Source organism: Panthera onca, chromosome D2 (genome assembly GCF_046562875.1).
Source record: "Panthera onca isolate mPanOnc1 chromosome D2, mPanOnc1 haplotype 2, whole genome shotgun sequence".
Taxonomy (NCBI): domain Eukaryota; kingdom Metazoa; phylum Chordata; class Mammalia; order Carnivora; family Felidae; genus Panthera; species Panthera onca.
The window spans coordinates 52,962,764-52,989,339 of NC_138349.1; the positions used below are offsets into that span (position 1 = coordinate 52,962,764).

Consider the following 26,576-nt stretch of genomic DNA (forward strand, 5'->3'; position numbering starts at 1 on the left):
TCCTAAGGCAGAACCAAAGGCCCAAATTCCCCTCCAGTATATTACACATGATCTTTGTTAAAAAAAAAAAAAAAAAGAGTAAAGAACTGGTATTCTTGGTATAGCAGGCAACACTAAGCTCATAAGAGTTCTAGATAGAGACAAAGAAAGTGCAGAGAGAGAGGCAGACAGACAGATAGATGTTAAATGTTAAATAAATAAATAAATAAATATTTAATAAATAAATAAATCTGAGAAAAAGGAAAAAAAAATCCCATAGTTCATGGTGCTATTATAGTTCATGACTAGTGATATAGTCATTCAGTGTCTAAGAAAGACTTGGCAAATTCACCTCAAAAAAGACAACTTGCATCAAAAATACAAATTCTAAGATCTTCATATTTTTCAGTATGATATATATATATATATATATATATATATATATATATGTGTGTATATATATATATATATATATATATATATATATATGTGTGTATATATATATATATATATGTGTGTGTATATATACATATATATATATATATATCTTATTATTATTATTAGTAAGCCCTGCAAGCGCAAGGCCTCAAAAAATTGGGTAAACACTAAGAATCGTTCCTCTCCAAGGAAATCTTTAGTAAAAGGCAAAACATTTATATGATCTGAAGAAAAAACAGAGTATCAGTATGATATATTTTTAATTATTCCACACTGTCTCCTTTCATTCCTGCAAGAAAAGTCATGAGGAAAAAACTATTGTATAGATAAGAAAAATGAAGTATGCAATCAGTGTGACATGTATAAAGGTAGCTAATATTAGAACTCGTATCTCTCATACCCCTTGCCAACTATCCACTCTCAAAGAATTTCTAATTTTGTAAAGGTGTAATACTAAATTAAATGTGAGGTGGTAACAACAACAAAACCTATGAAAAATTTAGCACATTATCAAAATCCCAGTGATCTGTTCTGCAGAAAAGAAAAATCTACCTTAAAATTCATATGGAATCTCAAGAAATAGCCACCTTAAAATGCATACGGAATCTCAAGGGACCCCCAAATAGCCAAAATAAGCTTCAAAAAGAAGAACAAAGTGAGAGGACTCACACGTCCTGATTTCAAAACTTACTATAAAGCTACAATAATCAAAACAGTGTGTACTGGCAAAAAGACATATAGACCAATGGGATGGTACAGAGAATCCAGAAATAAACCCTCACATACATGGTTAAATGATTTTTGACAACAATGCAAAGACCATTCAGTGGGAAAATAGGGTTTTTCAACAATTGGTGCTGGGAAAACTGGATATTTACATGCAAAAGAATGAAAGTGGATCCATATCTAACACCATATAGAAAAAATTAATTCAAAATGGATTAAAAATCTAAATTTTAAGAGCTAAAACGATGAAACTCTTAGAAAAAAAAACATAAGGCAAAAAGCTTTTTGGATTTGGCAATGATTTCTTGGATATGACACCAAAAGCATAGGCAATAACAAAAATAGACAAATTGGACTTCATGAAAATTAAAAACCTTTGTATATCAAAGACAGCATCAACAGAATAAAAAGGCAACCCACAGGATGGGAAAAAATCTTTATGAATCATTTATCTAATAAGGAAATAATATCCAGAATATATAGAGAACTCCTAAAATTCAACAACAATAAACAAACAGCCTGATTCAAAATTGGGCAAAGGACTTGAATAAACATGTCCCCAAAGAACATATACAAATAGCCAATAAGCACAAGGATAGATGTTCAACATCACTAATCATCAGGAAAATGCAAATCAAAATTATTAGATAGTACCTCACACCCATTAGGAAGCCTACTATTGAAAAACTAGAAATAACAAGTGTTGGCAAGGAAATGGAGACATTAGAACCCTTATGCACAGTTGGTGGGAATGTAAACTGGTATAGCCACTGTGAAAAAAGGTACAGTGGTTCCCTCAAAAATTAAAAATAGAATTATCATATGATCCAGCAATTTCACTTTTGGGTATATACACCAAAAAACTGAAAGCAAGGTCTCAAAGAGATATTTGTACATCCACATTCATAGCAGTATTATTCACAAAAGCTAAAACATGGAAGCCACTCAGGTGTTCACTGATGGATAAACAGATAAGCAAAATATGGTGTTTATGTACAATGCAATATTATTCAGCCTTAAAAAGGAAGGAAATGCTGACATAGGCTACAACAGGGATGAACTTTAAGAATATTATACTAAGTAAACTAAACCAGGCACCAAAAAGACAAATACTATATAATCCCATTTATAGTCGAAATCATAGAAAAAGCAAGTAGAATGGTGGTTGCCAGGGGATAGAGGAAAGAGGGGAAGAAGAGAGATAATTTAATGGGTATGGAGATTCAGCTATTTAAAAGAGTTATGAGATGGGTGGTGGTAATAGCTGCACAAGAGTATGAATGTATTTAATACCACTAAACCTACACTTAAAATAGTTAAGATGGTAAATTTTATGTTATGTGTATTTTACCAAAATTAAAAAATGGGAAAAGTTAAACAAATATAAAAATACGTTTTTAAAAAATCAATACTTTAATAATCGCAATACTTTCCCCAGTTACTAAAAATTATCATTAAGATTTGACCATTGCTAGGTTCTTCAAAAAATAAAAAATAGAATTATCATATAATCCAGTAATTCCACTACTGGGTATTTATCCAAAGAACACAAAAACACTAATTTGAAAAGATATATGCACCCTTATGTTTATTGTAGCATTGTCTACAATAGCCAAATTATGGAAGCAACCCAATGTCCACTGACAGATGAACGACCACAGAAGATGTGATTATATATAATGGAATATTGTTCAGTGATAAAAAGAATGAAATCTTGCCATTGGTAACAACGTGGATGGATCTAGAGGGTATAATGCTAAGTGAATAATAGGTCAGTCAGAGAAAGAGAAATACCATATGATTTCACTTATATGTGGAATTTAAGAAACAAAACAAATGAACAAAGAAAAAAAGAGAGAAACCAAAAAAAACAATGGACTCTTAAATGTAGAGAACAAACTGATGGTTACCAGGGGGTAATGAGTGGATGGATAGGTAAAATAGATGAAGGGGATTAGGAGTACAGTTATTAAACTGATGAGCAGTGAATAATGTATAGAATTGTTGAATCACTATATTGTACACCTGCAACTAATAAAACACTGTATGTTAACTATACTGGAATTAAAAATTTTAAATAAGTTAATTTAAAAAAATATGCTAGCTTCCCACTTGCCTATAACTCATAACAACCTACACGATGCTTTGGTAGAAAATGCTTTCTTTTTGTTATATGTGATGTCAGGATTATTATTTGTTTTTATCAGCTGAAGATAATAATGAGCAAAATATTTCTATATCCTTGAGCATATATTTTACATACGGGCAATAAAATGTATTACAAAACAGTTTCCATTTTAAGTTCGTTATTTGGCAGAAAATCTCCCACAGTGTTTAACTTATTATTATTATTTGCTGCAGACTCTTCCTAAAAGCAAGAGGCAGCCCATTTTCTCCAGATGACTCATTAACAAAAGTCACAGTAGAATGAAGTGTTCCAACTTGAAATACCAATAGCTAAATATAACCTCTTTCACAACATTAGAAAATGCAGTGCCTCTCTTTAGTCTATAAGAGCAATCTTCAAGGGTCACCTTAACAAAACACATTTAGCACTTTAGGTGATCAGCAAGAAGAAAAGCCTGGAATGATGTATAATTTTTTTTAAAAAAAGCATTCAGCAAAAATGGGGAAAACTTTGTAAATCACAAAAAAATGAATTTTTTCTCCTACTATAAGTAAAAACACATTTCTATCATAAAAGCATTTAATACCTTAGAATATGACCACTGGTCACAAATATTAAAATGTATCTACTCGTCCCTAGTGTAAACTGAAAGGCTTTTTCAGCCATTAAACAAATGAGAATCCTATCATAGATATTTCATTTGAGATTACTCTTTTGACAAAGAACAGTGATATACATTGTAAATCTTACAAAAATATTAAACCAAACTATTTTTTCTAGATATTTATCTTGCATATAAGTTTAAAATGTGAAAACGGTATCTGAAATTACTAATAAATACTACTGTTTAATTTTTCAAAAAAGCAATAAAAAAAAAAACCTAGCACAAAACCAAGAAAACACAGTAAGTAAAAAAAAAAAAAAAAAAAAAAAAAAGATGGAAGTAAAAAAAGGCAGTCTGACAAATTGAAGATAACTCTGAGACAGACAAAGGGAAGAAGAACTGAAGAAAGAACAATCTGACAGCTTTTGAGTCCTTAGAAGTTTAGTCATCCCTAAGGCCCAACTGTAACCACATTTTTGTGTGAGTGCACCTCAGTGACTTGAGTTACTAAATTCCTTTGTTAGCCAAAGCTAGTGCTAGTTAGGTTTCTTGTCACATGTAGCCAAGAATCCTAATAGAGTTTAGAAATATTATTTTAAGAACAAGTAAACTACTAATTGTCCACGTATCTACAGAAATATATCAATTTTCAGGTGTATTATGACACCATACATTTCATCTTCTCTCCTTTTTCCATAAAGGAGAATTTTTTCCCCTTTATTTTAGGAGGTGAAGGTCTTTTAAAAATCATCAAGAGAAGATTCACTACAGGAGACCGCTTTAGAGCCAATTTTTTTGAAAAGCACCAATTTAAGAAAGTAAACTGATAGCAACTTTCCTGAAGTACTCCCCTCTCTAAAAAATGCAGTACTGTTTTTGATAGAAAAATTAGTTACAAAAGAATAGGCAATAGGAGTATTTTATTCTCATTAGAAATACTGATGATCTTCATATTTTTCATTCTATTTTACATGTTTTCCAGATTCTTACCAATCAGAAAGAAATATGCTATTTTGTAATAAGACTACATTTTAAGTAATTTTAACTCTCATTATGGCTCAAAGCACATATTTACTTAGGCTTCATCTTCACATAGTTTTGAGAGTGAAATGTTTATTCAGTCCACTTCAACAAATATTTATCAAATATCTACTATGTGTAAAGCTAAGTATCATAACAAAATGATACGCAGTTCATGAAAGAAGCCACAAACTTCAGTCTTTATATAGTATAGGTATGTGTGTATTTGAGCGTGTGTGTGTGTGTGTGTGTGTGTGTGTGTGTGAGGGGTGTCGGAGCTGCAATAAAGTTTATTCTATTTTTATTATTTTTTATATCTTTTAAGTTGCAATAAAGTTTAATCCAGGCTTTATTACACAACATCATGGTTCAATTCAACAAAGAAGTATAAACTATTTCATTATGATATTTTCATTTCCTAGATGACATAATTTTCAAACTAACCATCCTCCCCCCATTCAACTACAATACAGGGTTAAAAAACATTACTTACTTTTCATATAAATAAGTTCTTAAATAATTTAAGAAAAAATAACTTCCATGGATATTAAGAAAGAAAAGTGAGATGACAATGTTACCCTGTTTTGATCTCATTTTCCACTGTATTAGTTATCAAGGTTCCATACCAAAGGTATGTAAAGAGATACCTCCAGTAACTCAAACTCACTATAATATTTTAATAGTTGATAAATAGGCAAAAAACAAAAAACAAAAAACAATGATATTTAGGTGAAGAATTCTATAGCCAAGTTTTTAAAGTTTACTTCCATATACTATGGTCACTTGTTTTTTAAACCACAATACTGATTTACATGACCCCTAGCAAAGTTTGTTTTCTGTACTGGAAAATATGGAAACTGAAAGTTTGAAAACTATTTAAACTCAAGAGATTCTACTAGATGGGCAAGTCCTAGAACTTCCACTGTGCCCCCTCCCAGGACGCAGGATATAACTGAGCTGTTGGGCTTTTAAGGAAGCCTTGATAAATGAAAAGGTCTCAAAGCTCACAGTTGGCCAAGGTGTTTAAAGAACATATTTCTAAATACATACATACATACAAGCATAAAATATCTTGGATTGGCATAACTACTCTCCCAAGCTGAGGATACCCTGAGAAATCATTCCTCTCACTCACTTTTTACACCACTAAGTCTGTTGATTCTACCTCCCAAAGAGCCTGTGTTGCACCTGTGTTGTTGTTGTTGTTGTTGTTGTTGTTGTTTTCAATTTTACTGACACATTTCAGAACCTCCTATTTCTTATTGGGCTATTCCAACAGACTAATAGATAGGCCTTTATGATTCCAGAAAGGCTTTGCTCTAATCCATTTTTCACAATGTCTAATCAGTTAACTCTCCTATTTAACATCATCCCTATCACCCACTAAAAACAAATCTAAACTTCTTATCAGTGCATACACGTAATACAACCTGGTTTAATGTGTTTACATCTGCTAAAACCACTCTCAGTTCCCCAACTCAGGCACTATGATTCAGTCATATTGAGGTGTTCCCACAAAATGCTTTCTCATGTCTGCATGTCTTTTGCAAAGCCTGTTCACAAGCACAACCATGCCACATACATACCTTCCTATCTGTGTATCATTTTCTTCTCATAAGCATCATACTTGTCTTCAAAGACTCAGCTTAAGGCATCATCTTCTCTGTGAAGCCTACCTTGTTAATATTCCAACCCTAAACTAGGTATCTCTCCTATATGTTCTCAAAGGTCCCTTTTCAAGTAATTGTCATAACACTTATCACTTGTTTATAGAATTACTTGCTGTGTGATTGCTCAGAATTCTATGTGATTCAGTTCACTCACCTGTACAGTTACTAATATTATCTACACTGAAGGACTTTTATAAGAATAAATCCAAGGGGAGGGGGGAACATATCTAGGAAGTGCCTAACACTTAATAAAAGTTCTAGTAAATGACAGATGTACTATGTCATTAATACTTTTCTCAAAGGCAAACACCTTAGCATTCATCTTCTGTACTCTAGCAGCTATTCCAGTACTTGGCAAAAAGTAAGTTGCTATACATTTGTAAAGTGAACAAATCCACATTTCAGAAGGATGACTCCTGTAGCACTATAGAAGGTGGAATTGAGAAGTCCCGCAACAGATCCTTCAGGACCTCAGGAAGAAGGAAGAAAATCACTTTTAAGGTATTCTGAAAATTAAATAAATACACACTACACAGAGACTCACAATATTTGGTGCTTCAACTGAGAATTACTACTTAAAGAAGCTTCTCTTAATTAAGATGGGGATGAAGTGGTTGGATGGGAATCCAATCTCTCATGTGTTGATGGGACAGAAAAGGCAAAAAAGAAAGAAACACTGGAGAAATGCAGCCAGAGAAGAAAGGGCTACAAGATTCAATGCAAGAGATGGTGACAGGGGCAATAAACAGGAGAGTAGCAAAAAGGGGTGAGATTTGAAAGACATTTCAAATGGTAAATAAGAGCTAGCAAACAATCTGCTTGTTTAGGGAATAGGATCAAAGATGACTGAAAGCCTCTAGTATGGCAAAATAAATTGTGACAAAAAGTCAAGAAGCAAGGCACGCAATTAAACTGACCCAGGTTTAGAAACTGACAAGGTCAAAAGGGAGAGAGAATTGAAGGCAATGGCAAAATGTAGTTGAAGCAACTGACCATGCCACTCAGGCTAAATAAAGAGAATAAAGTAAAAATACAAAGGAACTAAACAGGAAGCTGATACAAAATTTTTTAAAGCAGTTGAGGCAGGGAATAGGTTCAGAATGTGGAAAGAGGGTTGCTCAAGTGGAATGGAGATAAGGGTAGTTATAATAGAGGAGTTTAAGGAAGTGTGATAACTGGTGCTGGAAATATCCACAGGAAAGTTAAGAAGATACAAGAAAAAAGAGTATTTGTAAAACAGGTACCAAAGTTCTCAAAGAATGTGAAGAGGTCTAAAAGGATGACACTCAAACCTTTGCTAAGTATGATCTAGTGTTTGCCTTATTGACCTAAGAAGTTAATTAAAGCACAATCCTATTTCCTCTAACTTATCACTGTCTTCCAGAACAAGGCTTCCCTAATTTTCTGCTATTTTTTTCAATAGAAACTTCAATTTGTCATGGCCAGAGAGTACTTTCTACAATACAGTGACTTTCATATATTGTAAAACAAAAATAACAGCAAAAGAAGTCTGATTTGACACTAAACAACACATTAATAATCTTATAATAGAAGCTATCAATGAACAATTATTCATTCCACAGTTTCTGGTAAGAGAATGATTTAAATGAAAACAAGAAAAAAACCATGTATATATTTGATATAGTTGTGAACACTTACATAAAAATACATGTTTTCTGGGAAACTTCACTGTGTTACAATTATACATTAATGATTACTCTTATTGCTATGTACAGCTTTAAAACAACAAAACAATTTCTTATTAAGGTGGTTAAATCCAACAAAGGAATAAAACTAAATCTTACAACCCTTAAAAGCTTAAGGGAATTATTACAATTTATAGCCACTGATAATATTTTAGTACATTTTATATGATCCAACTACAGTGTCTTTTCATAAGTACACTGGAATCACCATGCAATTTTAATCCATATGCTTAAACCTCTTTCACAGTTTACAGGAACAAAGCAGTTTTGATTCACAAACAATGCCCTGCAGTCAAATACGCTCATGAGGTATTAATTTACAACTTCATCTGTGATCAGTTAAACTCCATGTGAAATCTTAAACATCCTTAAAAAGCTCACCACAAATAGTTCAATAAGAGATTTTTTGGTTAACATTACTTTAACAAAAAACATATAAGATTAAATTCTATTGTAAAATAAAACCAAATGCCACTTGCTTTTAAGGATAAACCACTAACAAAACAATCTTTTAAACTGTCACCTTTTGCATCTAAAATATTAATTAAAAATGTAATGCCAGTATCAAAAACATATGCTTCAAAGTTTTGGAAAGACAAGTCACAGATAAAAAGAAAAACCAATTTCATGAAGAAAATGTACATACTTCAACAAATAAGATGTTTCTTTAATCAGTCCTAAGGGCCAGACTTATTAAAATGTCAGGTCAACCTGAATCATACCAAAACAAAAGATTAAAATCATCAGCTTTACCAAACAGCTAAAATGTCAGATCCACATAAGTTATGGACAAAGATAACAATAATGAAAGAACATGATATAAATATCCAATTCAGCTTATTTTAGCAAAAACAATAATCACTAACTTCTCAGAAAACTGCAGTTTTAAGCTTTAATATTTATATAATTTGAACTTTAGAATGTTTACTAGGAATATTTTTTAGCTAGATATAAGTAATACTTATTTTCATTGTTTTTTTAAAGACAATCAGAGGAATTATTACCTCATATAACAAAACATGCAGGGCTACAACAGCTCTGGGATTAATTTACAACTCAATATCACTTGAGGCCTCAGTTCTATCATGTTTTCCCTGTGTCATCCTTAGTGTGATGGCTTTTCTTCCTTAATGGTTCAAAAACAGCTACCATAGTTCCAAGTATCACTTTACCTAATGTCCAAAGTTCTGAAGAAAGACTGCCCCTTCTGTATGTCTAGCAAAAAAATAAATAAATAAAAGGAAAACTTTCCCATTAAACTTCTCAACTGTTGCTGCCCACTTGTTACTAAATCAATCACTGGCACAAAGGGAATGAAATAACCATGATTGGCTTAGATTAATTCAGATTCAGCCCCTGAGGGTAAAGAAGAACCCAGCTTCCCATAAAGCATATTGGTATCTGGTGAGTGGTAAAAGCTGAAATTTCAAATTAACTGTATTAAAAGTGAAGAATCAAATCAATGTTATTTTCATACACTGTTTATAATAATACATAATAATCATTTCTTTTACATGCTTCAAATGAACATTATATATACCAATGTGGCAAATTCTTTTTGTAACCATTAATATCTCAATACTGATCAATTGCATATCTCACTAGAAAACTACTCTATGGGGCACTTGAATGGTTCAGTTGGTTAAGTGTCCTAATTCAGCTCAGGTCATGATCTCATGGCTTGTGGTTTGAGCCCTGCATCGGGCTCTGTGTTGACAGCTCAGAGCCTGGAGCCAGCTTTAGATTCTATGTCTCTTTCTCTCCCTGCCCCTTCCCAGATTACACTCTGTGTGTGTCTCTCTCTCTCTCTCTCTCTCAAAAATAAATAAAACATTTAAAAAAAGAAAGAAAGAAAGAAAAAGAAAATCTCTACTGTGAAAGATTGAAGCCAAAATAAACAAAAATTGTAAATGACAGCTTGGAGGAAAGGGATACATATGATAGGGGAAAAGCTTGAGAAAAATGTTATCTTATTATTAATATCCTCAGAGAGATGCCAGGAGATACTGCATCCATGAGACAAGAACAGATGCTACTAAAAAAAAAAAAAAAAAAAAAACTATTAAAATAAATAACACTTTGAAATAAAAATGACAGTAAAAATCAAAATTTCTCAAAAATCAATATAAAATTAGAAAAGATTAATTTAGAGGACCAGTCCAAGACGTCCAAAAACCAAATAATTAGAGTTCAAAAAACAGGAGAGAGAGAGAGGACAAAGAAAAGAAGAAGAAATCAAATAAATAATTCAAGAAAATTTCTCTGAATTAATGGACATGATCCATGTCAAAAGAATTCATCACCAAAGTGTCCAGCAAAATGGATGAAAAGAAACCCCTACAAAGACATTATCAGTACAAAGAGCCTAAAGGCTTTTTGTAGAATAAAACAAATGTTTCAAACAAAGGATCAAGAAACAGAAGGGCATCAGATTTCACCACAGCAACACTGAAAGCTAGCAGATAATGGAGCATTGCCTTGAAATACAAACACAATTTTGACAATAAAGCAAAAATGAAACTAACTACTGAGACTTAAAATAGGCTTGCACAAAAAATGTCTGCTTTAAGTAATAAATAAGTTGGTTTTACAGTAGTCAGAACCCTAAGAGAGGAATATGATCACTCAAATCTGAGCAACTCTAAATATTTCATTTGTACACAGAGAAAAAGAAAAATGGAGTCGTAGTTCAATTCAGGATGCTCCAACTTTAAGTTTGAAATTTCTGAGAACATCTAATATGTTCATGGAATATTTCCTTGTACTGGAAATCATGTAAAATCAAGGAAAATTAAAATAGCACTTTATTTTCAGTAAAATTAGGAGACATAGTTAGGAGGTATTGCAAATTAATGAGGGAAAGATGGAATAATCAATGATGGCTTGTCAAAAGTGCTGCCATGCAGTAGCAAGTAAAGTAAAAAGTGGCACGAGGGTCCAGTGGTAGAAATTCACTAAAAAGAGCCTATGAAATCATACTTTTTGAAAGTGAGGGGACTACCATGAAATGAATAACTATACCACTAATTTGCCAAGTTAGAAATAAGACAAGAACCTCCACTATCACCACCATTTATTATCCTACTGGAATACTAGTGAACACTATTAAACAAAATGAAAGAAATTAAAGGTATAAATATTGGGAATCAAGAAATAAATCTATTACTACTTAAAACTGTTATTGTTACACACCTTAAAAAATTCTCAATAAAAATGAACAGAAAACTTACAAACAGTAAGAGAAGTTGGGTAAGGTATATGGGTAAGAAAAATAATGCAAAAAAGTCAGTAACTTTCATTTATATAAACCAAAACCACTTTAAAAAGATCTTGATTCACAAAAACAATGAGATAAACTTTAAAGATATATAATGCATGTAAGAAAATAAATTTAAAACACTCCTGAAGTCATTAACAGAAGACCTGAAGCAATAAAAGTACAAACCATGCTCTGGCTTAGGAAGACTCAATATTAAGATGCCAACATAATTTCTAATTTTAACATAATAACCATATCAAGAGCAACAGGTTTCAGGTTTTTGGGGGTTTTTATTTGGTTTTGTGTGAAGAATGGTACATATGAGACGTGATAAAATGTTGATAAAGTAAGTATAAATAAGGATGCTCTAAAAAAATAATGAAGTGAGAGACAATAGCCCAATTGAGAACAAAACTTTCATGTTTCAACAATTAAACTGGCACACAATAATGAGCCATATCCATGGAACATGAGAAAAAGTAAACAAACAAACTCTATAAACATGTAAATTGAGATATAACAGTAACATATACTTAAAGTGATATCTCAAAATAATGAGAAAGAGATGGAGTAGTCAATAAACAGTATGGGACAACCAAATTACCTACAATAAAAGATAAAATAGGGGCACATGACTGGCTCAGTTGGTAGAGCATGTGGCTCTTGATCTCAGGGTTGTTAAGTCTGAGCCCCATGTTAGATAGTTACTTAAAAATTAAATCTTTTGGGGGTGCCTCGGTGGCTCAGTAGGTTAAGCATCTGACTTCAGCTCAGGTCACAATCTCAGTTTGTGAGTTCAAGCCCTGTGTGAGGCTCTGTGCTGACAACTCAAGAGCCTAGAGCCTCCTTCGTATTCTGTGTCTCCCTTTCTCTTTCTGCCCCTCCCGCTTGTGTGCCTGCTCTCGCTCTCTCGCTCTCTCTCTCTCTCTCAGAAATAAACGAATAAACTTAAAAAATTAAATCTTCAAAATAAAATAAAACAAGGGGCGCCTGGGTGGCTCAGTTGGTTGAGTGTCTGACTTCATTCAACTCAGGGCACAATCTCACGGGGTCTGTGAGTTTGAGCCCTACATCGGGCTCAGTGCTGACAGCTCAGAACCTGGAACCTGCTTTGGATTCTGTGTCTCCCTCTCTCTCTGTCCCTCCCCCGCTCACGCTCTCTCTCTCTCAAAAATAAATAAAGTTAAAAAAAATTTTTTTAATAAATTAAAACAGGACCCATACCCCATACTGTGTGTGAAGACAAATTATAGATGGATCAAATAATTTAGAGTAAAGAAGTCTTAAAATAATTAATAAATTCCATTATATAATAAAAATGAAATTAGCAAAAGAAAATCCAAATTATAATCACATAAAAATGTTTGCAACTCATATCACAAAAGGACTTACATTCCTAACATACAAAAAGCTCCCAGAAACACTAAAAAGACCAACAATTCCCCTAAAAAAGTCAATGCAGTGCAGGAGATATGAACAAACATTTCATAAAAAGAGAAAAGCAAATGGTTTTTAAATAAGATCTTCAACTTCACTTGTTAAAAAATACAAATTAGACATAGGCTGAAACACCACTATTTAGAGACTCTAGTTCTGTAAAGGCATCTTCTACCATCAGCCTCCGTCTACAGTAAACAGCCACTCTTGAGGCTTCTCTATGATGCTGGTGCTCCCTTCGCTCTGCATTTCCTTATTGCATTATTGACAAACAAAGTGTCTTTCTCATCTTAATATACTAGATCCATTCCGGGCATGCTCACTTCTTTGAGCCTTTTGATCCCTTGCTCTACTATCTGCCAAGCAGCCTTGATACCTGTACTTCATTTAATATATATGGGCCATCACTTTTTCCAAACTTCCAAGAGCCATCACAGCAGCATATTAGAACCAGCTCCAGTGGCCTTTGCCAGGAAGTTAATTGCTGTGTCATTGAAGAATGCTCCCATATCAACAGAGCTTTGGCTTGAATGCTAACCAAAATCAAAATTTTACAATATTTAGTTTGACCCTGCATCAAAACAAAAAATCAAAAGCCTTTCCTTCTTTAAGTCCTTGATGAGAAAGACCTGTCATTTTCAATCTATCCTTAAGAATATTGCGAAAGCTATAGACCTTCTCAGAATAATGCACATCCACAGGAAAGAAAAAAAAATTGCACAGAATTTTACAAAAGTTTCAAGAAAAACATGTAGCCCATATACTCCCCTATTGCAATCTGGATTGTCTAACAACAGACACTGAGATAGTTTGGGGTGCAAAATATTTATTAAGGATCAACCCCTGTGAAAAGAAGGGGGGGGGGGGTAGGTTTGGAAAGCAGGAAGTCAAATTACAGTACCTCACAAAGCCTCAGGCAACCTGGCAGGGATCTCTGGAAATATATTCCTTGTCAGAGTTGTCTCAGGTATGAACAAAATGGCTGGGCCCTTATAACTCCATCTTGATCAGCTGTAGGACAAGAGCTGCCCTGGGAAGGCTGGGGTTTAGGCAAGGAGGCTTTCTGTAGCAGAGGCAGACCTTGAAGAAGCTGACAGATGAAAGCTTTGTGATTACTTTCCTCCCCACAGCCGGGCTGCAATTCCTCTTTGAAGGAGGATCGGGGCTGTGCAATTCCATGTCTACCACACTTTTACATAGGAACCTGTTTTCTCCATTTTAAAAATCCTCTCCTCTCTTGTACTTTCTACTTCTACTCTTTTCTACTTCTTATTATACCAGTGTGCTTTGGTAAGGCAGAAACCCAAGCATTTGTAGCTAAGTATGTGCACTGCAAAGACCTCGCCGAGAGGTATACTACAAACCATGGTCATACTGAGCTGGATATAGATTTAGGCCCTACTCTGAGGAACTCTGAGTTTATTTGTAAATTGCTGACTAAGGCTGCTAATGAAATAATTAGATAGGAGTAACTCACAAAATGGTCCAACAGCAAACAAAGTAGATGACTTTTCCACCAAACCAAACTGGAATTAAACATGGGATGGCTTGTAATTTACCCATCACAATAAGGAGCAGTAAAAGATCACTATTTGGGGGCTATAAAATTAAGCATTTATAATACTATCTTTTTAATTATAATCAGAATTAGAAAATAAGGCACATTTTTAATGTTTTCATCATACATTGCATTTAATCACAACCTTCCTTCATACAACATTTAAGTTCACACTGTGAGACAACTGCTTCTTAGGAGTGAGATACAGAAGTCAACAGGACAAAGCTCCTGCCTTCAAGGAGCATCTACATTCTAGTTAGAGGAGTCTGATAATAACAAGGAAACAGGGGCACCTGGGTGGCTCAGTCGATTGAGCATCAGACTCTTGATTTCATCTCCGGTCATGATATCACAGTTCGTGAGATTGAGCCCCACATCCGATTCTGTGCTGACAGCATGGATATTTAAAACAAGGAAATAAAGTCATTTCATATATGAGTAAGTGCTATGAGATGTGTCATTTAAACTGAGAACTAAAAGAAGTCCAAAAGAACCATAATGAAGAGCATTCCAAAAAGAGGAAACAACATATGCAAAGGTCTCAAGGTAGGAATGAGTATCTGTTGAAGGAAGTAACAAAACAAAGATTGGTGTCACTGAAACATTTTGAACAAGGGTACTCTTACAGGAGGTAAGAGTTCTACTCAAAATTTCAATGTCAGCATCAATAACCCTTCTTCCTACCTAATCTGTTTATTGCTGTTTATCGTTAGGGAATTATGAAAATGCTTGTGACTGAGAGCTTATAAGCAAACACTTTCAGATCTTGCTTCCAATCATTTGTTCTACTCCCTTATATTATAAAAAGATAAGTCTACATTTTCACAGAAATTGAAGAAACGGAATGAAAGAATGAAAAATATCATATATCCCTTACAAGGAAAAGTACCTTCACATGTAACATTCAATAATGCAAAAGATATTAGCAACACTTCCCCCTGATGCAAATTATCTACATAGATTTTGATCGAGTCACATTAAAAACAGTAAACATTTACATAGCATAAGTATATTCTGAATAATTAAGCTTTACCTACAAGTTAAATCTCTGCAAATAATGTAATATCAATGGATTTGCAGTCTCATTGGTTTCTACACAAAAAAAATAAAACAAGCATTTGTTTATTTGTTTGCTGGACTTATCAAAGAGAAGGTTAAGCTAAATATGACAATACCAAGTGGCTCTGTCATACCAAATAATTACAATTTTGATAAACACTATCAGAACAAATAAATGATATATTTAAAACAAAACTGTCTTCAAATATACCTGAATGAAAGTATAAAACACTTTTTAAAAAAATTTTTTTAACCTTTATTTTTGAGACAGAAAGAGACAGAGCATGAACGAGGGAGGGTCAGAGAGAGGGAGACACAGAATCTGAAACAGGCTCCAGGCTCTGAGCTGTCAGCACAGAGCCTGACGCGGGGCTCGAACTCACGGACTGCGAGATCACGACCTGAGCCGAAGTCGGACGCCTAACCGACTGAGCCACCCAGGCGCACCTAAAACAAACACTTTTTAATCTCTAAACATGAAAACGTAAATGGCTCAAGTATGATATCAATAGTGTAAGACCTAAAATTTCCAGCATGAGAAAGGACAATTACTACAAGATACTGTATACTGTCTCCATGCTTCTTATTAACAACTGCCAGGGTGGAGGTACCAAGAAAACCCACAACTTGATGTCAGGGTGAATAGATGTTATACTATGAAAAATTCCCAATACAGAAGCCCTATTTATAAGTATGCTAATAAGTCTCATTTGTTCCTTAACCTAACATAACCAGTCCCTACCTATAGTCCTATCAAATGGAAGATTACAACGTTATCCTCTCTTCTAACTTGAATGTACATATGTCTTCCAGGCTTCTTTCTCCAAAATATTAAAGTTTTGTCTACACTAAAAATTGACAGTGAGAGATAATCTCTCTTCTTGATGATCTCTGCAGAAGTGTCATAAGAAAATTTTAGCAGCTATCATATCCGCAGTTGCTCCCCTGACACTTACTTGGTTATTGATGGATTTGAAGGGCCTTAGCCCCATAGAACTATCTCTGGCTGTGATAAGTTTGATCACCAGCATCTACACACTGCTTTAAACTTTAAACTCTCAAATGCTTTGTCTTTTAACATAAAGTCAATAGACATCTGACAATGATTCTCAGACTCTCCTGTAAATTCAAAAGAATTTCTACCAATGTTTCTTACTGATTATTTTCAATTGCACAGACTAGCAGCTCTCAGAGCATGGTCCATAAATCACATGGGTCTCTAAATTTCTTGCAGGGAATCCACAGGTTAAAACTGCCTTTTTTCAATGTCATTCTTGTACTACTCTCCAGTGAAGTTTTCCAGAAGCTACGTAACATAATAACAACATTCTGGTGGCTAATGGAATGGATTCTTGTGTATTTTTTTGTTCTGTTTTGAAAAATTTTTCAGGCAATATATCTAGGGTATTAATATGAGTGTTTTCAGAGATTAATTAAATTTGTTCTCTGAACTTCTACTGTCCTCTTACTAGCTATATGTGCTATAATATAAGTATCTGGGGCACCTGGGTGGCTCAGGTCAGGTCATGATCTCATGGTCCATGAGTTTGAACCCCGTGTCGGGCTCTGTGCTGACAGCTCAGAGCCTGGAGCTTGTTTCGGATTCTGTGTCTCCCTCTCTCTCTGCCCCTCCCTGGCTCATGATCTCTCTCTGTCTCAAAAATAAACATTAAGAAAAAAAATTTTAATAAAAAAAATACATAAGTATCTGTGTGAGGAAATATTTCATTCATATATTTCAACATATACGTTTATATCATATCTTTCAATCAATATATTGCAACAGACTGAATGCAGAAGCAAATGAGACTCCATCTGCTTTCAATTAAGTCAGGCATTAAAAAAATTTACAAAAATGTAAAACAATACCACTCTTCTTACAATATTTTTAGTTTTGGAAAATATAGATATTTTTCACAAAAATGTTACTTATGTTAACATATAATGGGTTTATTACAATTATATTTAAATGTATTAATAAATATTTTCAAATGTCTCCATTTAAATGTTTAAATTTTTTTAGATTTTTAAGTAAAGTCTACATCCTAAACTCTACATCCAACATGGATTTTGAACTCATGACCGTGAGATCAAGAGTCATCACCAACTGAAACGGCCAGGCACCCCTTTTTAAATTTCTGATATGGTAAATATCAAAATATATAAGCCATTAAGCAATACCTCTGGAGCATAGGCACACTACTTTACACATGTTTTAATCATTGGTTTTGTCTTCAAAATAATTCCTGTTATTGCATAAGCCAATTATTCACCATTTGCAATTTTTAAAAAAATTTCTGCTTTTAATTACCATCAGATTGATACCTCTCTCCTTATTAATATTTCATATTCCTACTGCTTTCCCACAAATACAATATTAGTAAAAATAAACTGCAATTAGGGTGCCTGGGTGGCTCAGTCGGTCAGCTCAGTCAGCATCCAACTTCAGCTCAGGTCATGATCTCATGGATTGTGAGTTTGGGCCCTGCGTCGGGCTCTGTGCTGTCAGTTCAGAGCCTGGAGCTTGCTTTGGATTCTGTGTCTCCCTCTCTCTTTGCCCCTTCCCCACCCTTGCTCTGTCTCTCAAAAAATGAATAAACGTTAAAAAAAATTAAAAATAAATTGCAATTAAAACACAAAGCAAACATAGTACAAAATAAAAAACACAATAACCAACAATAAAATCACAGGGCCACAGCTGTTTATGACATCCTTTGGTCTGATGTGGCTTTATTTTGTTTACAAATGTTTATATGTTGAAATCTGGAGGGGCGCCTGGGTGGTGCAGTCGGTTAAGCGTCCGACTTCAGCCAGGTCACGATCTCGCGGTCTGTGAGTTCGAGCCCCGCGTCGGGCTCTGGGCTGATGGCTCGGAGCCTGGAGCCTGTTTCCGATTCTGTGTCTCCCTCTCTCTCTGCCCCTCCCCCATTCATGCTCTGTCTCTCTCTGTCCCAAAAATAAATAAAAAAAGTTGAAAAAAAAAAAAAATTTAAAAAAAGAAATCTGGTAGAAAGAACTTTTTACACTTTACATTTACATTTATCAATTATAAATGAAAGATACCAGTATAACACAGCTTGTAGCTAAACACATTTAAATATGCTGTAAGTCAAATAATGATGTACTATGTTATTTTATAAGTAAAATTAATAGTTCTATTCCATCACTATCAACAGTTTCATGTGTATTGCTAGTTATTGGAGATGTGGGTTACCAAATATCTAACGTTCAAATAGTTTAAAAACCATTATAGGGGTTCTTTCCTTGAGACTTCATACCAGTTAACTTAAATGGATTATAAAAGCTTTATAATTGGTGAAAAAATTATGATAAATATAAGCAGTATTTTCTAATAAAGATAAATGGTAAGTGAAAAATTAATGTTACATTTAAAATATATTTCTGAATATGTACACAGCAATGAAGTACCTTAATTAAAAAACAAATTTAAACAATATTTAATCATTCATCTTTCTCTCTTGCTGCCAACTTCCTTCTATTCCTCAAATACATGAAGCTGTTTATATTATTTCCCCAAACAATAAAACCATTTATCATAATTTCACTGTATTTATTGCTGTTTTTAAAGACAATTTATATTTCTCAACATAGATTTATTACAAAAATCTTGTATGAATGAAATCTACACATTCAATATAAGTAAAAAATACAAGTAAGTCATGAATAGAACAGTATCTTTCAACTATCATTTAAGCACTGAAAGGGAATCAAAAATTATTTTAATTATTAAAAAAACTACATTTGAAATATTGACAGATTATAGACAAATATACAACATAGCAGTGTCGATAAAAACCCAAAAACAGCTGGCTCATAATCATGCTCAGAAGTAAATTAACATTTCTAGAAGATCTAATAGGTGCCAGGCACTAGGCTAGGTATTTCACATACATTATCTTATTTCATCGTCACAATAACTATAGCCCCAATTAGTCAATAATGAAGTAGACTCTGAGAAGTCAAATAACTAGTAAGTAGTAGGAATGGGATCAAAGTAAACATAAATTCTAGTGACATAAAATCAAAAGAATGAAAATAGTTTTAAGATAACTTTCTTAAATAACTGGTTGTCATTTTACAACCATTCTTTATTCCCAAAGCAAGACTCCAAATTTGTTTTTAGGGAACCATCTCTCCAACATTCTTTTTTTCCTTCTGTTAAGAGATTTTCTGTCCAACATTCTTGATCCATATATTTCCAGCAGTGCTAATTCTATCTCCAACTGCAGAAGTGAGTATGTAGCTCAAGCCAAGCTAAACAGACCTAATACATGATCTAATACCACAACTTTTCTTGAAGCCACTAGAACAAATACAAAAAAAGTAAGAAGGATGTAAACCTATAGCTGCTGGCAGCTACCCTATGTCCAGAAAAGGAGAGCCTATTTGCAAAAGGAGCCAAACCAAGATAAACTGAGCGAACAGTTGAAGAGGGTCCAAAAACATTATTTGAGCCACTGGATCAAGCTTCACCTGAAATTGGCCATATCATGATCTTTTAAATTACGTGCCCCAATAAATTTCCATTTGCTTATTTGGAGGATTTCTGTCACTTGTTCAATGTACCTATTAATAAAAATTTAATGGTATAAATCATCTGCAGAAATCAAATGCTGTACTTAATTACTCTCAATCTAGAACCTGAAAAACATTTTTAACAGGAATCAAGGAACTATTTTCAGTATTTCACAAGTTTAATGGAGTTGTACACAGACCTGGAATAAAGCCTCTAAAGCTTAATAAAACACTAAGTTCTTTCTGACTACATCATTTCAATCATTTTTCAATATGAAAACTTCAGTTATCTTGTTTTAATAAGTTCTAAATAGAAATCGTTTTTTATACATAATCTTTATTTTTAAATTAGAAACATTGTTATTTTAAAATACTGTTTTATTTGATGGATAAACTGCTTTAAGACAGGAAATTTTTCAAAATGATCACTGGAGAGGAAAATATGAAAAACTATCATATTATTTTGAAATAATAATACAATTCACATCTTTAATGTATCAGCAATTCTTGACTAACCCCGTAATTTCTGACTGCCTTTCTATCTACCCTGAGGCTATTCAGCCATATCAAATAAGCAGCCTAAGCTAATGGCACCACCTAGTGTCCTGTACTGGTCACTATCAGACTCACTGTCTTCCACTTCCTTTTACTGACTGGTGAAGGAACACAAGCTAGTCTCTCACTGTTGTTCTCATGAATAATTCTTCCCCCAAATCCATGTCTTTCTTATTCATTTGTACATACACACTGTCCTGTCTCCTCTAATGCCTCTCTCAACTGTCCAGTTACTTTAGAAACAACTCATTAGTCTGGCCTTGATCTTTGCCAGATAATTGGTGCTTAACGTAAGTTATTACAAGCACTTTCTGAAGTTACTACTATAAGTAGTATCCCATTCACATACAAAAGCTCACAGATCACTGGATAGGCAATGTGATTTTAAAACTCATTTTCTTAATTACTACTCATAAGGCTCATGCTGCTTTTTCTTAGTTCTTCATCTTTTACTGTGGCCAAAACACTTTTTTTTTTTTTCCCAAAAAGTAATCATTCAATTCTGGTCCAATATGGTGACATAGGAAGACCATTAACTCATCTCCCTCAAGGAACATATGAAATTACACCTGTTTATAGAATAATTTCTCAGGAAGAAAAAATGAGACCAGATTGAACAGCTTCTCAACAACCAAAGACAGAATGGCAAGAGAACAGCAAGAGAGATGGAGACACAGTCTCCAGGAACCCCCATACCCAATGCTGCAAACAGCAGTGGGGAAGGATGGTCCTGAGGGACCAGGAACAAATTCCTCTGTCCTTGGGCACAGACAAAAATAAAGTAAAATAAAATAAAAAGCCCTGGTTTTAAAAAGTAAATATCCATTTTTTTCACTCTTTCAAAGTTAAGCCAAGCTTTCCTCAAATACCATCAATGTTCTTGTTCACATCTGCTAGTTACACTAATATCATTTTGTAATATGTTGTATTATGAATTTTCATCTTCCAGCTTATCGTCAGTTAAATCAATCTGGGGGGGAGGACTTAGACCTAACCACTACTGTTCCTTCTAAGAAAATTCAAATGAAATAATGGGATAGTGGTAAATAGACCAATGGAACAGAATTACAGCCCAGAAGCAGACTCATACACATATAGAAATCTCAACATATCACAGTGGACTGTTCAAAAAAAATGCCAGGATATTTGGTTATCCATATGCAAAGAATTTCAGTCTCAAAACTCTATCTCTACACAAAAATTATACTCAGCTGAATGAAAGATCAAACTCTGCAGAGCACATACAGAAAAATTCCTTGACTCTAGGGGTAGGAAGGAATTTCTAAGGCATAAAAGCATAAAAAGCATAAAAGAAAAAGATTGATAAATTTTATTACATCAAATTGTAAAACTTGAAACAAAAGATACCACAAAGTTAAAGGCAAGTCACACAGAGGGCATAGATACATGTAACAAACACAATCAAATAATTAGTATCCATAAAATATAAAGAACTTCTATAAATTAGTTATTTTAAATATTCCAACAGAAAAAAATTTTAGCAAAGACATGAGGCAGGAACCTTTAGGCAAACATAGGAAATATGCTCAACCTCACATTTAAAAAGAATTTTTTTAACGCTTATTTATTTTTGAGAGACAGAGTGTGCAAGTGGGGGAGGAGCAGAGAGAGAGAGGGAGACAAAGAATCTGAAGCAGACTCCAGGCTCTGAAGTTGTCAGTACAGAGCCTGAGGTGGGGGGTGGGGCTCGAACTCACCAACAGTGAGTTCATGACCCAAGCTGAAGTTGGTCACCCAACCGACTGAGCCACCCAGGTGCCCCTCAACATCACATTTTTAAAGTGCAAGTTAAACAGTGAGATACATTTCACATGTACCAAATTAGAAATAAATTAAAATTTCTACTGATACCAATTCTTAGCAAAACAATTGAGAAAGGGAATGCCCAGATATTGCTGGCAAGAACAATTTAGCAATCTAGTGATGTAAGAGATGTGGGGCAAACAATTCCATAGGCACATAAAAATCCCAGGCAGCAATGTCCTATAGAGCTTTCTGGAATAACAGAAATGTCCTTTATCTATACAATACCCAATACATTAGCTGTTAGTTACATGTGGTTATTAAGCACTGCAAATGTGACTAGTGCAACCAAGAAACAAAATTAATTGTATTACATTTTAATTAACTTAAGTTAAAAAAACCCACATGTGGCTAGTGGCTACTATATTGGACAATACAGCCCTAGAAAATCATTCACATATGCATACAGAAATAAATACAAGTATCTTAATTGCAACAGTGTTCCTAATACTGAAATACTTGTAAGTCCTCAACAGAATAAATTGGTATACTCATAAGTAATATATGGGAAAAATAAATTATATACACAAATAATTTGTTAACATACATAAATCTCAAAAATACAATACTGCATAAAAAACGTGAAGGATAGACAGAGTAAAAAGCATTTACATAACATACATAACCTACAAATCAATCCCTCATATTGTTTATAGATACACATAAATACAGTTTAAGCACTAATAAAAGTATTATAGTTAAAAACATCAAAAACAGCTAAAAATAACAGTCACCTTTGGGACAGGAAGGAGAATGGGATTGCAGACTGCAAAGAAGAATCTGGAGGGCCCTAACTGTATCTGTAATGTTTTATTCCCTCCCAGAACCACACTCAAACCTTCAACTATAGCACAGTGTTAAAACTTTGGGTAAGTGAGTGTCTTGGTATTGTTAAATTTTACTGTATACTTAAAATATTTCATAAGGAAAGACTAAAAACAAGAAAATCCATGCTCCAAACTGTAGAACACAACCACCTGAAGTTTTAGAGTTCCAGTTTATTCTTTAATTTCTCCCCATCTCAGTTAACTAAGATCCACTACTAAACACAATGAAATCAAATTTGTGAAGGCCTAAAATACCCAACTGTATTTTCATGATGAAGCATAGCTTGTCACCAGAAATGTTTTCTGCTTCCTAGTAGTAAAAGCAGAAAAAATGCAAGGTTTCTCTTTTCCTTGACTTTTTGACTTCTTATTCAATTCCCTTGTGTAGTATTTGTGGAAATCAAGTATTTAAGCATGAAAAAACAAAAAGCAAAAAGCAAAACAAAAAACTTTGCTATATAAGAAATACCCTTGGGATAATTCATGGATTCCTGAACCAGGCCATTTAGCCATGAGGTCAACTAGAACATATGTTTTAAATAACATTTAATCTACTTTGCTCAACCCCTTATTGAAAGTTTATGTTTTGCAACAATTGAAGAACTCATAAGGATCACATATTAGGTCCTTCTGCCAAAACATTCTGCTCTCTTCTAGTTTTAAAAATCAAAAGCTAATAAACGTGTTCATGAAAACAAAAATAAACATTGCATTCCCTTTAAAGAAAGCCTGTCTCTGGATTCAAAAGTTTTCTTGAATTACTCAATCCTGTTGTTGAGAAGTACAAAAAATATGTTTTATCAATTAGACTTCTACCAATCCCTGGGACTGTAAGTTCCATGAGAGCAAGTATAGTATACACCATATCCTCAAAGATTAACATCATATGGATGAATAAGTGAAGAATCAATGAATAAAACCACCTATTTACATTTATCATCAGTATCGAATATGTTCCATGTTGGTTTGTTGTACATCACGACTTAGTAAGACAAAGTAAAATGAAAAACTGGAAATAAACTTGCATAAAAAAGCAATTCTAAATGTTGGAGCTTCACACCAGAATTTGAAGTTCAGGCAGGAAAACCTCAAAGCTTCTCTTCTCCCTCTGCCTTAAATGCAATTCCACTTTCCATCTCTCAGAGGAAATACTGATAAACGGGATGAAGGCTAAATCCCAATTTTAAGTTTAAAATCTGGTGTCTTATGGCAAGGCCAGTGTTCCATTTGGCTGGCTCTGTCTACAAAATGACAAAGCCAGGAAAAAGGTGTGGAGTGCATAGTTTAAGCCAATCACTGTCAGCCTAAAGGAAAAGAGATCTTTTTCTTGACACATTATTCCTTGAATTGATTCTCTCATGCTATGTCTTCCCCATTAGAATGCTAAGATTAGAAAAACGAGTATCAGGATATGAACGTAGGAGAAAATGGCCAAATAGTTCTGTTTGCAGAATGAATACAAAAGGATCTTTGCAAAATATATTACAAACGGCCAATAAAATGCTTTCAACCTCACCAATAATCAGAGAAAACAAAGCTTACTAGAACTATTAAATGTCACATTTGCACCTATCACATTGGTAGCAGGAATAAATAAATACTATTGTACTCTATCATAAGTAATTGATACAACTTTTATGAAATTTGGTATCTCTCAAAAGTTAAATGTATACTCCTTTTAGTTATATCTTATTAAAAACACTAGCAGAACCCCCCCCCCCACAAAACTGGCAGAATTTTGTAAAAGTATATACAAAAAGATTATAAATGTGAGTAGTTTTTGGTAGTGAAAAACTAGAAAAACCCAAAGTATTCATTAGTCGGGACTAATTAATAAAAATAATTCACAGTTCTAGAGAGAAAGAACAGAGAAAATGGTGAAGTGGAAATTATCTAAAATGAGTAACAAAAATGGCAGGAAGGACAATCAAGTTTCCAGATTGTAAGGGCCAATCACATGCTCAGCACAGTGAAAAAAAGAAGAGCCATACTAAGAAAAATCACATAAAGGTATCTTAAAATACCAAGGGAAAAAAAGATTCTGTCTAAGAGATTCCAAAGACAAAAAACATCACATATAAAAGTTCAGAAATTAGTCTTCTCATGGGCACTGCTGGCTACTAATGGAGAAAGACCTTTAAATTTCTAAGAGAAAATCATTTGCAACCTACAATTCTATACCTCGTTGAAATACCAATCTAATGTGAAGGTAGAATAAAGACATTTTGTAGGCTTGCAAGTACTCAAAAGTTTTATTTTCCACCCTTTCTTTTTTCAGCAATATCTGGAGGATGCTATGCTTCAGCAAAACGAGGGAATAAACTACTAAGAGGGGGGAAAAAAGCAATTTCTCCAACACAAGAGCAACAAAGGGAAACTGTGGAGAGTAAAAAACAAACATAAAACAAAACAAAATAAAACCTGACTGAAGCAGAATTGAAGGTGAGGAAAGAAGTTGACATAAAAATATTAATGGAACTTTGGGACCTATATTTAAGCATTTGAAAAAAAAATTAATGAGCGATGCCTGAGAGAGTTGCTGAAACAAAGAGGGAAAGCAGTAATTTAGCCCATAGGAAACTAAGCAACTGAATAAGCAAGACAAATAATATGGGATGGGGAAAAGGACAAAAAAATGTATTTAAGTAAGTAAGTGTAATATAATGCATTATGTTATTCAATACTTACATGGTCATTATAATGTAAATATTGAGTATAGGTTGTTTATAGATTTAAGCAAAATTATCATATAACTTCCCAAAATTTTAGCAGGAGTAGGTATACAATATGATCTAAATCCCAAATCGCCATAAAAAGGTCAATAGATAACATCTAAAATTGGTTCAAGGAAAGCTGAATAAGCATATTATTAGACATAAGGTAGTATCAGAAAGAATAACCTAATAGGATTAAAAGTGGTTGTTTCTAGAGAACTGAGAGTGTTACTGAACGATCCATGACAGCCCCTAACTCAGGTAAAGCCAGATAAAGCCCTAGAATGCTGGCATGGCCAACTGCTCCATCCTGGGGAATCTCAAGGGGGATGGACACATTGAAAGCACAGCTCCTGGCTGGGTCTGCCAACACTGTTGCCAAACAAAGGATAAACTCATTTCAAGAAAAGCCAATAACTCAAGAGACAAAAGTTTGTAAGAGAGAAAGGGAGAAATTTAGTTCAGGTGCCAGCAGGCTCAAGCCTTACCAACCAACCTCTCTGCTGGCAAGATGGACACCCAGAGTTTTATGAGGA

The 26,576-nt window shown here is 33.8% G+C and overlaps 1 protein-coding gene and 1 non-coding gene across 7 annotated transcripts in view; both read right to left on the bottom strand.

Moving 5' to 3' along the window:
* The window catches only part of ADK (adenosine kinase), a 516,864-nt gene that overhangs the window by 377,217 nt on the left and 113,071 nt on the right, over positions 1–26,576 (bottom strand). The window lies entirely within an intron of this gene.
* Positions 546–661, bottom strand: LOC132685707 (U5 spliceosomal RNA). The gene has a single exon (XR_009613276.1). It is a non-coding gene; the product is annotated as a U5 spliceosomal RNA (small nuclear RNA).